Here is a 13,046-nt window from a genome sequence, read left to right on the forward strand (position 1 = left end):
AGAATGTCCAGTCCTTAAGCAGAGTTCTAGGGTAAAGGAACCAGTTCTCCATCCACTTAGAAATACGGATTGTAACAGCTACGAATGTGGAGCTCAGGAGATTGGATGCAGTGTTGTGGCCAAGGTCCTAAGACCTCAGGAAAAGAAAGGGATGGTGGAGGAGTGGGGGAGGAGGGGACAGGGAACCATGAGTTCACTGAACTCCCACTGTGGCCTTTAGGGTGCAGGCGAGTGTGTACAACTTCCCGGGCTATTATCGTGGTGATGTCGCCCCGACTGTTTCTTGGTCCATGTAGCTCCTACAGGGCTGGCGAGGAAGCTCACAGCTGGTCTAGGCGGCGAATGCCAGAAATGAGGAAGAAACCGAAAAACGCATGTTCGCGGGGTTTGGGAGTACACATCTATCTGCCAGAGAGTGCATTAGTTTACCCCCTACTCCAGTCCCGGATCCCAGGAAGCTCCCTTCTCTCCAGCGCAGCATTGAAGTAGGCACCACGGAGTGTCCCGGGATGGCAGTGGGCTGGCATGGTCGTTCGCGTTCCGAGGTCAACAAGCGCTTGGATTTTCTGCTTCCGTGCGCCCGGGACAGCAGCCCCGGCCCCGGTGACGTCGAACGTCGGACTCCAGGGGTTCGAGCCCTGGCCCCGCCGCATCCTCCAGGCGCGCAGGTAAAGGGTTACGCGTGTCGGGGAGGCTCGCCTGCGGCCCGGGCCACGTGACACGCGGGCCCAATGACCGCGCCGGGGCGGCCGCTGCGAGCTCGGCGGGCTCCGGGCAGCGCGGAGCTGCTTGCGTTCCCCGGCGCGGCCGCCTGAGGCCGGCGAAGCCATGGGCGCCGCGACCCCGCCGCCGCCGCCGTCCGACCCCAGGTAGGGACCGTCCCCGTCCCGCGCGCGCGAGGAGGGTTTGAGTCCTGAGGAACTTGGCTTTAGGGCGCGCTTTCCCCCACTTCTCTCCGTGGTGCCTACTTTTAATTTTAATTTCTTGATTTGCTTTTGCCCTGAAAAAAAAAAATTACAGAATAGAGGGACGCAGTTCGGAGTTTGATGACTTTGGGAAGAGTCTCGTAACTCAACAAAGGGGCTGTAAAAGGGGCAAAACTGGAGTAGGAGGAGGCGGACTTTTACAGATTCCCAAACTAAACACCAAGGCGTTTGTAAAGCTTGGCGTCTAATTGGTTGTGTGAAACATTTTTGCTTTTAAATCCCTAATTAATGAACTTTCAACGGTGCATGCGAACTTGAAAAACTGCAAGAGATTTTCCCTTAGCTCTCCCTCCCCCATTTTTAAGCATTTTTTTTTTTAAATAAAAAGGAAATGGAATGTGACCTCTGCTGTTTCTTTGAAATGTCCTTGGATCTCGGGATTTGTCCCCCCCCCCCCAGGGGTGCTGGCAGCCTGGGAGGTGGGTAGGGGTGGGGAAAGAGGTCACGGTGCCAGGAGGCCGCACATAGTGAAAAAGAGGGTGCCAGGTGCAAACAGTTAAATAGTCACAAACTGTTTGCTAAACATTTAATCATTAGGCAAGCATCTCCGAGGTTGATTACTTGGGTTGCATTGACGTTGGCAGCCCTGATGAGGCGAGATTTTCACAAAGCACCGCTGAATAATTTTCCAGTGATAAAAGGCAAGAATCAATGCTTTTTACCCCAGCACGGCAATTGGCCTTAAAAATAAAAAAATAAAATAAAAAATTTTAAAAAACTCCCTCTGATGACTTAGTACATTTTATGTTACTTTCCATGGTGGCAGAGATATTTGCCCCATGATAGATATTTGCCCTGTGAATTTAGAGGAAGTCTGTGCTCCAGAGGTGGTTCAAATCATTGAAGAATAGAGGTTTATTTTCTTACTGTCACTATTCATGGGAAATATTACTGATGATCCGTCTCGCCCAGGTTTGTGGGTGTCCGTGGTGATTGCAATCAAGCAATCTCTTGTGAGGAATAATACCTGGAGAAAAGATGAGAAGCATTTGAGAGTTGAATGACAAATAAATGGAAAGGGGTTACTGCTTTTAAACGTAATAGAGTCTATATTTGCTGCCTACCCCTTCCCACCCCATTTAATCCTTCAGTTAATACTATTTGAAGAAGGATAAGACAGATGTTAAAGGCCATAGACCACCTTACTGGTCCCAGCTGGGAAACACTGTCAGGAGGCAGATAATTGAAACAAGATACATAACTGAAACAATTTGAAGCTTAACGTTAAGTTCCAGAGTTATTTCTATTTCCATAAAGTGTGAAGAGTGCCTCAGTCACTGACGAACAGATGCTGAGACAGCAAGGGAAAGTGTGCTTACTTCTCTTCTCAGCCCACTCTGTGTCCATCCTCTGATCCTGCTCCATCATTTATTCCGCACGTGTGATCCTGGTCCTCAATGGCTCCAGAGATTTAGATATATAATGATACCTAAAGAGAAATAGGGCCAATTCTCTAAAGAGAATAGAAATCTTTGCTGTGCTTCAAAGAGCTTTTTGCATATCTGGGATTGAAGACAAAAACTTGCATACTAACATGTTCTATTATCCTAAATGTGGAATGACTCCCTTGACTTCCCACCCAGACCCTCTCCGAGCCTGGACACACAACCTGGTTAAGCTCCAGCCAGAATCCAGTTGCAGCCTACGGGCAGGGCACAGGTAGGGCAGGGCACAGGTAGGACCGGCCTCTCTCCTCCTAGAACAACCCGCTCTTGGTGCCCAGAAGCCCATTCACTGTGTTTCTTGGAATAGACTTCAGTTTCCAAATAATTGGATAGCTGCCTCCCGGTAGCTGGGTTTCCTCTCACTAGACTGTGTTTCACATTCCTCTAGTTACACAATTTTTCTGATAACCCTGAATCTTGGGATCTTTTAGAGTCTTGGTTAAATAGTAACTAATTACCTATGTCCTGCTTTTCTTTCTTGGTCATTAGACAGATTTTCTTTCTGGTTGTTCTTTTTGGTCATTAGACAGATTACATGCTTACAGAAAGACTTTCTAGGTGTGTAGAAAAGAAGAGTTGGGAAAAGTCAAAGGGGTCATCCTAGGGGAAGCAGACTTGGAGTCTTCCACCTATGTGCAGGTCAGATGGGTCACTCATTTGTGGCTTTTCTAGAGAGCCTGTCTTAACCCATGAGCCATCCTGTGTCTCTCATTGTAGAGACACAGAATGGCTCATTCCTCACTCTGCTGTTTAAGACAATAAACTGTAGGCCAGGTGCAGTGGCGAATGCCTGTAATCCTAACACTTTGGGAGGCCTAGGTGGGCAGATCACAAGATCAGGAGATTGAGACCATCCTGGCCAACATGATGAAACCCCATCTCTGCTAAAAATACAAAAATTACCTGGGCATGGTGGCATGCACCTGTAGTCCCAGCTACTTGGGAGGCTGAGGCAGGAGAATCACTTGAATCCAAGAGGCGGAGGTTGCAGTGAGCCGAGCTTCCACCACCGCATTCCCGCCTGGTGACAGAGTGAGAATCCATCTCGAAAAAAAAAAAAAAGAGAATGAACTGAAAATGAAATCGTTCATCTACTTGCGCCGTTTTTGCCTGAGAATATCATAGTCCCACAGAGGCTAGTTAAAATCTTCAGGACTGTAGATTATCAAATAATCTTTTCCTAAAGCATACTTAAAACACCAAACCAATGAATATGTATCCGAAGCAGAACATTAAGACTCAAAATGCTGACTCAGTGCTGTCAGTCATTGTAGACAGAGGTCCCTGAGCTACTATGAATATGAACAAATGACATAAGGCATCTTGTATCCAGACTTCATCAGAAGTGGCGAATCCTGTTTTGTTCTGTGTGCAAGTGGTTCTCCAAAAGTAAATGAAACCCTGACCTGGCCTCAGAGACATCATGTGTGTAGACCCAGAGACACCAGACAGCCGATGAGGTTCTGAGGACACAGTCCTTGTCTTCAGAGATCCTAATATCTTGGAAGAAACAGTTGAAGGATTTTAAGCAGACCATATCTCTATTTTAGCGAGTTCATGCAGGCTGCCATGAGAATGAAACAGAAAAGAGACAAGCGAGACAAAAGGCAGCTGCAGCAAAGATCCACATTAGAAGAGAGAAAGAAGTGAATTGATTCTAAAGATATTTAAGGGAGCATTGGTATTTAAGATTTTAACTGTAAGAACCTGTTAGGTGACTTGAAATCTCTGACGTCAATTTACATGTCATTTCAAAATATATTTTCTCCAGGTAGATAAATGTAAGCTACATTTCACTGCAATGTTCTTCATGTGGATTCTAGTTCCTCTAGGGCTTCTCATGGTTTTTAATCACAGAAAAAAGTTTCTAGTAAATAGTTGGCCAATTACATTTCACATTTTCAACAACCTAGTGCTTCTTTCTGCCGACTGAACTATATAAATCTGAAGGCAAAGCTAAGGTAAACTGTTGCCATCATATACACATTCTCTGATTTAGCTTAACTCCTTCTGGGAGTAAAAACACCCTAACATTTTATTCTTTAACACTAGTGGAACTGGACAGTAGAGTAGCCTTTCTTTTTTATTGTTTTTAGTTGACCAGAACGTGGCCTGCTACGTATCACAGAGAAGATGGTATTTGTAAGAGTATCAATGACATGAGAGAGGCTATACATAATGCCTGTATGACAACAGAAGTCACCTTGGTTATTGACTCATTGCCACATGCATAGCTTTTAATACAATGTGTATTTGGATATATTCTAAATTTATTAATTCGCTTGATCACTAGTTGCAGAGTAGATGTCTACACACAGGAGTTTTAAAATTTGATTTTGGTGTTAATTCTTTTCCCTCATTTGATCACTGGGTATCGTATATATCTTAGTTATTAATGTGCAGTAAATACAAATATTTGATTCTATATAGCTGTAAAATAGTGTCCCTTTTATTTGGCCAGATTGTCAACAACCTTAGGCCTGCGGAATATTTATTGTGACCTAGAAATGCGTAAAAGAAGTCTACCTTTACCTTCAAATTGTTGGTAAGAGCCACATACTTAAGATTCTTACTAGAACTTATTTGGCATTATTTCATTTCTGATTCCTAATGAGCTTGGCTACCCGGGTTCCTGGTCCATAGCAAGGAGATCCACTTTATTGTTTTAACATACAGCTCTTAAGATAAGTATAAAATGTGGTTACAGCCAACTGCTAGGCAGCAAAGACAATACAATGAAGGTGGTCTGTGATTAAACCCTAAGTCTACAAGAAAAACGTTGAATAGTGTTCAAAACTATGTTAGAAAGGAATAAGTACTACATTTTGGTAAAAAGGATTCTTGATCTTTTTTTAGAGCCGGAAAATAGCTTTAAAAATTTCTTGATTTAACCACTTTAATTTACAGATGATGAAACAGCCTCAAAGAGGTTAAATGATTTGTCCAAAGTCATAGAGCTGCCCATTGGAAAAGCTGCTGGAACCAGAATCTCAGAGTCCCAGTTCCTGGTTTAGTCATCTTCCCACTTCTGACTAAAAAGCACAAATGTTAGTACTATGAAAAACTCATTCTCTGTTATTTTCCAAAACGTAGCCACTGCTTATTGAGAAATTACTTATATATTCAGTATCAGTTATCTATTGCTGTGTAACAAATCACCACAAACATAATGGCTTAAAATAACCACCGTTTATTGAGCCTGGGCTTCTGTAGATAAGCAGTTTGGGTGGGCTTGGCTGGGCAAATTGCTGTCTTTTCCAGGTTCCTTCATGCATCTGTGGTCACTAAGGCAGCTCTCAGTATTGGTGGACCATCAGCCACATCATGTGGGGAGCAACTGAGCCTCCTGTCTTTCATGATTTAGCAAGCTAGCCTGGGTTCATCACATGTTGGCTCAACTTGGTTGCAGGAGAGAATGGAAGCAAGGCCTAGGTTCAAGTGACCCAACTTACTTCTACTCCAGTCTATTTCAAAAGCAACTCAAGAAGCCAGCTCAGATTCAAGGGGTGGAGAAATAGACCCCACTTTCTAATGGGAGGGGCTGCAGAGTTACATTAGAAAATGGCATGAATTCAGGGAGGGATGGAGAATCATGGCCTTTTTCACAATTTATCATATACACCTTGCACCTTACATAACTTTTCTAACTTAATTCTCACAATAGCACTAAAGATTAAGGCAGAAATCCTGTTTTACAAGTGAAGAAACTGAGAACCAGCTATGTTAGTCTGGATTAGGCACGACAGGTGGTGAGTAATAAATACAACACTGGGACGGGTGTGTCTAACTCCAAAGCCTTTGCCCAGAACCACGATGGAACCCTGCCTCTCTGCATTTTGCTGCAGTGAAGGGTGATGGTATTACTAAGTATCGTAGAGCTCAGAGTCTTGCATGGGAAAAAAGACTAACTTTAGTAAAACTTCTTCTGGATTTATATGCTAAGAGAAATAATATCAAACATGATTATGCCCTCAAGGAACATATGGTCTCATTTATATATGATTGCATGTATATACATGTTAGTTAAGCAATAAGATTCCAAGTAAAGAGAAATAATACCGGATAATCAGAGAAGCTTAATAGAGGATGAAGTGATGAGTTTGGAGAGACTGGAGAAAGCCCTATTTGAAAATAGTATCTGTTAATATCTCAAAAGATTCTCACATCATTTATATAAAATAAGTAATATTCCCATTATATGAGGGAAGTTATTTGCCCTAAGTCACACAATAAAACCTAATCAAGATGACATTTAAACCCATGTCCATGTATCTCAAAAAACTACTACCCTTCTATTTTTTCCACTAAGCCAGTAAACTTTGCTACTCAAAGTGGGGTCCATGGACCAGCAGCATCATAACCACCTGGGAGCTTGTTGGAAATGCAGTGTCGTGACTCCACCTCCAGGCTACTGAATCAGAACTTGCATTTTAACAGGATCCCCCAGATGATTTCATAAGCACAGTAAAGGCTGAGCTCTGCACTAAAGGGAGCTTGGGGAAATGACATGCATGAGATAGGTGAAGGATGGTGGAAGAGCTTGCTTGCTTTTTTTTTTTTTCTTTTTTTTTTAATTTAATTTTAAGTTCCAGGATACATGGGCAGAATGTGCAGCTTTTTTATGTGGGTAAATGTGCCATGGTGGTTTGCTGCACCTGCCAACCCATCACCTAGGTATTAAGCTCTGCATGCATTAGCTATTTATCCTGATGCTCTCCCTCCCCCTACCCTTTCTACAGGCCCTGGTGTGTGTTGTTCCCGTCCCTGTGTCCATGTGTTCTCATTGCTCAGCTCCCACTTAAGAGTGAGAACATGTGGTGTTTGGTTTTCTGCTCGTGTGTTAGTTTGCTGAGGATGATGACTTCCAGCTTTATCCATGTCCCTACAGAGGACATGATCACACTCCTTTTATATGGCTGTATAGTATCCTATGGTATATTATGTACCACGTTTTCTTTATCCAGCCTGTCATTGATGGGCATTTGGGTTGATTTCATGTCTTTGCTATTGTGAATAGTGCTGCAATAAACATCCACAGGCATGTATCTTTGTAATAGAATAATTTATATTCCTTTGGGTATATACCCAATAATGAAATTGCTGGGTTGAATGGTATTTCTGGTTCTAGATCCTTGAGGAATCATCACACTGTCTTCCACAATGGTTGAACTAGTTTATATTCCTACCAACAGTGTAAATGTATTTCTATTTCTCTACAGCCTCACCAGCATCTATTGTTTCTTGACTTTTTAATAATTGCCATTCTGGCTGGTGTAAGATGGTATCTTATTGTGGTTTTGATTTGCATTTCTCTAATGATCAGTGATGATGAGCTTTTTTTCATATGTTTGCTGGCCACATAAATCTTTTCTTTTGAGAAGTTCATGTCCTTTGCCAACTTTTTGATGGGATTGTTTTTTTCTTGTATATTTAAGTTCCTTATAAATTCTAGATATTAGACCTTTGTCAGGTGGGTAGATTCCAAAAATTTTCTTCCATTCTGTAGGTTGCTTGTTTGCTCTGATGATAGTTTCTTTTGATGTACAGAAGCTCTTTAGTTTAATTAGATCCCATTTGTCTATTTTGCCTTTTGTTGCAATTGTTTTTGATGATTTCACCATAAAATCTTTGCCCATGCCTATGTCCTGAATGGTATTCCCTAGATTCTCTTCTGGGATTTTTATGGTTTTGGGTTTTATATTTAACTCTTTAATCCATCTTGAGTTAATTTATGTATAAGGTGTGAGGAAGGGGTCCAGCTTTAGTTTTCTGCATATGGCTAGCCAGCTTTCTCGGCACCATTTATTAAATAGGTAATCCTCTTCCCATTGCTTGTTTTTGTCAGGTTTGTTGAAGATCAGATGGTTGTAGATATGTGATCTTATTTCTGAGGTCTCTATATCTATTTTGGTATCAGTACCATGCTGCTTTGGTTACTGTAGCCTTGTAGTATAGTTTGAAGTCAGGTAGCATGATGTGTCCAGCTTTGTTCTTTATGCTTAGGATTGTCTTGGCTATATGGGCCTTATTTGGTTCCATATAAATTTTAAATTCGTTTTTTCTAATTTTGTGAAGAATGTCAATAGTAGTTTGATGGGAATAGCATTGAATCTATAAATTACTTTTGGCAGTATGGCTATTTTCATGATATTGATTCTTTCTATCCATGAGGATGGAATTTTTTTCTATTTGTTTGTGTCCTCTCTTATTTCTTTAAGCAGTGATTTGCAGTTCTCCTTGAAGAGGTCCTTCATATGAGGGTGGAGAAACTTTCTAGGCAGGGAGAACAGCAAAAGCTTGGGTCCTGAGGCTGGAATCAATGCCACAGGTGTGAAAGCAAGTGGAGGGATTGCTAGACTAGAATAGGGGTGCATTTTTGGCAACAGAAGGAAGTCATGTGAGACTGATGGAATTGCTGTGGATCCTGATGAAGTCTGCTTTTTAGAAAAGTCAATCGGCTGTACTGAGGCTGGCTTGGCAGCAGTGACCCTGGTTGTGAGGCTTTGCTGTCATTTAGCTGTGCTTTGAAGAGAGCTCAGACCAAGGTGACAATGGAGGAAATAGAAAAGAAGGATGCAATCTGGGAGGCATTTCAAAGCATCTTCTGTGGAACTCAATGTCAGATTTTCTAAGGGAATAAAGAGAGAATGTGAAGATGATTCTGGACTGTCAAGTTCTGAACTCTGCCTCCCAACCTTCAGGTTTGGATGTTATCTTTGCAATTCTTTGCTACTGAAAAAGGATGCTTTTTGGTGATTGTAGTTTTGTTGCTTGTTTGTTTGTTCGAAGGCGGCTTCCCCTATTCCTTTCAATTATAGCAGTTTTTCAACTTTTGCTAAGAGGTAATTCAAACACTAAAATTCCAAATCTGTATGCCCATGTAAATAGTGGGGACACTATTTTGGCAGGCAATTATTTGCAATGAAATAGTTCTTTATGTGGTTCTGTTTATTAGGCCTTCCCAACTACCCTGTGACGTCTATATAGGTAAGATTACGATGATCATTTTGCAATTAAGGACACAGACTTGAAGATATGACTCAACCAAAATTTGAACCCAGGTCTGCTGGCTCCAAGAACAATCCTGTATCTGTCCAACTAAAGCACTTTGCAGGTTTTTCATTTGGTCTTTGGAGGAGATTATCAAACTGATCAGTCTTTGGTTTACTTTGGTTTGACTTTTTTCATATACACTGTGCCAAATTCAGAAAAATGTTTCAAAGTCTATATTGGTGGCTTTGAAGTAATTATTTCATGGAAAATTGAAAATGCCTCATTAAAAACTGATTTCCTCCCCTGCCTGATTTTCTTATTTCATTGAATCCATATGTTGATCCCAATGACAACATACTACACTTCAAATTTCAAATGATCTGAGCAATTTTACAGTTCTTTCCTTTAATTCTTTGAATAATGAAAAGATTTTGAAATTTTTTTTCAATTTAATTTTTAAGCCTGTTTCTTAAGCAACTAAGCTGAGGCTTTAAAAATGTCTGTAGATGACAGAATCATGTCCTGGAAGGGGCCTTCAGTGGTCCAGACCCCTTGTTGTATGGATAAGAAAACCAAGGACTAGAGAGAGAAAGGGACCTCTTCAAAAATACCCCATAAGTTGGAGGTAGTCATAGGGCTGAGTCCCATGTCTCTAACCCTCCTGACCTGTGCTTTTTCACTAAACTACTTCAAAGCAGTTCCTTTCCCTGTGGCAGTATCTCCCAGCCACTGGTAAGCAGTGTGGGGAAGCTGAAAGAGCTCACATTTTAAAGCTGCCATTACCTGGGTTTAAATCCTGGTTTGCTGGCTACCTGGCGTGTGACAAATACATTTAATGCTACAGTCATTTCCAAAGAGAATCATAAAACAGATTTAATTGGCTAGACCATCAAAATTGGGTCTACAATTTATCTACATTCTCTTTTAAACTTGACGGGACAAGTTTTATGATGCTTGTCAGGATTTGGTTTTGGCAAAGGAAGCCAAGAATTTTAGGGGTGGACATAGTAAAAACTGCAGAGATCCACTGCAGCCCAGGCAGAGGCCTCACCAAGCCTGATCCCCCTGCTGTGAAATGAGTTCAGGTGCTACTGTTGAATGCTGATGCCACGCTTTCTCTGCTTGAAGATAAAACACAAGTATTTCCTGGTGCTGCAGCACAGGGCTAAGTTGTGGCAGTGGGGAGGTGAGCCTGAAAACAAAGGCAGGCAGAGAAGTCACAGCTCACTGGTGTGAACAGCTAGCGAGCTGTTTTCTTCATACCCTCTGCCTTTGAATTTGCCTGGATTCAAAGATTTAATGGGGCAAAAGGAGTGTTGCTTTTATGTAACCAAAAAAGAAAAAAAAAGAACCAGCTTTAGAGAATAAAATTACTGAAATGGCAACCTTTGACAGGTAATCATCCTTTAAGTGTTAACTAAACAAACAAGCAAAACAAGCTAACAAAAACTCGTGAATTCATGGCTAGAGCACATTGCAGGTCCCCTAATGGCAGGTATGACTAGGCAAGGCACAAGTACACCCATGCCTGTAAGTCAGAAATCATCAGATTCATCCTCCCAAACACAGATGACAGCACCATATGCACATTTGTTCCCATTAAATCGCTACTCACCTCTGCAGGTGCTTAGCCTCTATTCAGTTTACGTGAGCCCTTTGGAAAGAAACTGGGTGTGGGGATTGTATTTTCTTCCATCACTAAGCCATTTGGCCCACCGTACTTCTTGAGTGAGTCTCAAAGGAGGAGAAGCTGTGGGCCATTTGGAGTCAGGCCTGGCTGCCCCAGGAGAGATTGTAATGAGGGCTGGACTCTCCTCAGGTTTGAATCTTGGCTCTGCCATTTGTTGTGGGACCTCAGGAATTTTACTTAATCTTCCTGGATTTCAGTTTCCTCATCTGTAAAACTGGGATGCTAACTACTTCCTCTAATGTGCATCTATCTAGCATGGTCCACCCTTAGTAAATATTTAAATAATCTGAGTCTCAGCCTCTCTGGCTTCCCATTTTCTCAAATGTGAAATAAATCTGAACTAGAGCAGGATGGGAGGTACAGGATGGAAAGAAAGAATGAGGGAGGGGCTCAAACTACACACATCTTCTCCCAGCTGCCCCCATCTTCACCTTAGATAAAAGCCACACGAAATAGCAAGAAGCTTTCAGGCTTAAATACTTAGGATTTCCCCTGAATTTCTAACTAGAGATGGAAATTTCCTCATTATAAAATTGGCTATTTAAATATCTGCCCAGGGATAGTTTTAAATGTTTCTAAAATACCTCAAACATGTAAAAAACGTATAATCAATTCCATGTTTGTATTAGTGTGAGGCAGAGAGGATGCCAAGGACTTAATTTGAGGAAAGGAAGCAACAGGGGAATTCGCAGAGAAAGCAGAACTTATTTACATGCTGAAATGATCATGCTATAAGTAGGGAGACTAAAGAAAGCTATAAAATGTGGAGAAATTAGAGCTCAAGAACGTGACCTTTTGTGGATTCTCAGTTCCATGAAGAGTTTTCAAAATAACAAAGTTGGCATGTATAGTATTTAAAAGAGAAGGCCGTGGCCTCACTTTTCATATTTAGTGTATTCTCCATTCTTTATTTTGGGAATTGAAGTTTTGAAAAAAAAAATATTGTAAAATGTTCTTATACTGGAGGGCCCATTCCAATTAGTGAACCTAGTGCCACAAAAACCTTTTTTTTCTATTAATGTGTAGAATAAAATCTAAATGCCCTTTTATTGAACAAGTGTCTTTGGAGGCCAAGCACTGTGCTAGGTGGTGGGGAAACAAAGGTGAACAAAATGGACCTGGACGCACTCTTGCTGGGAGACAGGCATCGATGCCATATCCATGCTGGTATGGACAGCTTCCCTGAGGAAGGGATGTCCAGCTGGGATCCACAGGCTGAGTGGACTCTCACCTGGCAAAGGGAGCCCCAGAGAGGGGAGAGTCACTGGCTTGCTGTAACCTATCATGTTGATGCACAAGTGGGAATGCCTCTCACTATACTGTTTCTAGCCAGTCATACTCATAAAAAACTGATCTCACCAAGAAAAATTACTTCTAATATCCATTTTGCAGATTCACAAAGTTCTTTATGTTGAGTGGAAATAATGAAGCTAGCATACCTGTACAAGCCATCTCTACCTTCTGATGATATTCTTACTAACCATTTCTGAATATATTTTATATTCCTGTTGGGCAACTCATTTAATCTACATCCTAAAGCACAGATTAAAAACACACTCATAAGTTCCAAACTGTCTATGCTGACATAAGCAAATTGTGGGCAGTACAACCTTATAGTTGGTGGTCTTCATCTTAAGAATAGTGAGAAGCTCATCATCACTGGTCATCAGAGAAATGCAAATCAAAACCACATTGAGATATCATCTCACGCCAGTTAGAATGGCGATCATTAAAAATCTGGAGACAACAGATGCTGGAGAGGATGTGGAGAAATAGGAACACTTTTATACTGTTGGTGGGAGTGTAAATTAGTTCAACCATTGTGGAAGACAGTGTGGTGATTCCTCAAGGACCTAGAAATAGAAATTCCATTTGACCCAGCAATCCCATTACTGGGTATATATCCAAAGGATTATAAATTGTTCTATTGTA

At 41.6% G+C, this 13,046-nt stretch overlaps 1 protein-coding gene across 2 annotated transcripts in view; it reads left to right on the forward strand.

The window, feature by feature from the left end:
• The first annotated feature begins 278 nt into the window (after positions 1 to 278).
• The window catches only part of CUNH4orf19 (chromosome unknown C4orf19 homolog), a 114,300-nt gene continuing 101,532 nt past the window's right edge, over positions 279 to 13,046 (forward strand). The window contains exon 1 of one of the 2 annotated variants that reach the window (XM_032273783.1): positions 279 to 668. The gene's annotated coding sequence lies outside the window, so the exon portion shown is untranslated. Of the gene's footprint in view, positions 669 to 755; positions 870 to 13,046 lie in introns of those variants that run through there. The other variant, XM_032273779.1, reaches the window with a different exon arrangement.

This window comes from Sapajus apella, unplaced genomic scaffold, assembly GCF_009761245.1.
Source record: "Sapajus apella isolate SASKATOON/1434 unplaced genomic scaffold, GSC_monkey_1.0 scaffold5, whole genome shotgun sequence".
Classification (NCBI taxonomy): domain Eukaryota; kingdom Metazoa; phylum Chordata; class Mammalia; order Primates; family Cebidae; genus Sapajus; species Sapajus apella.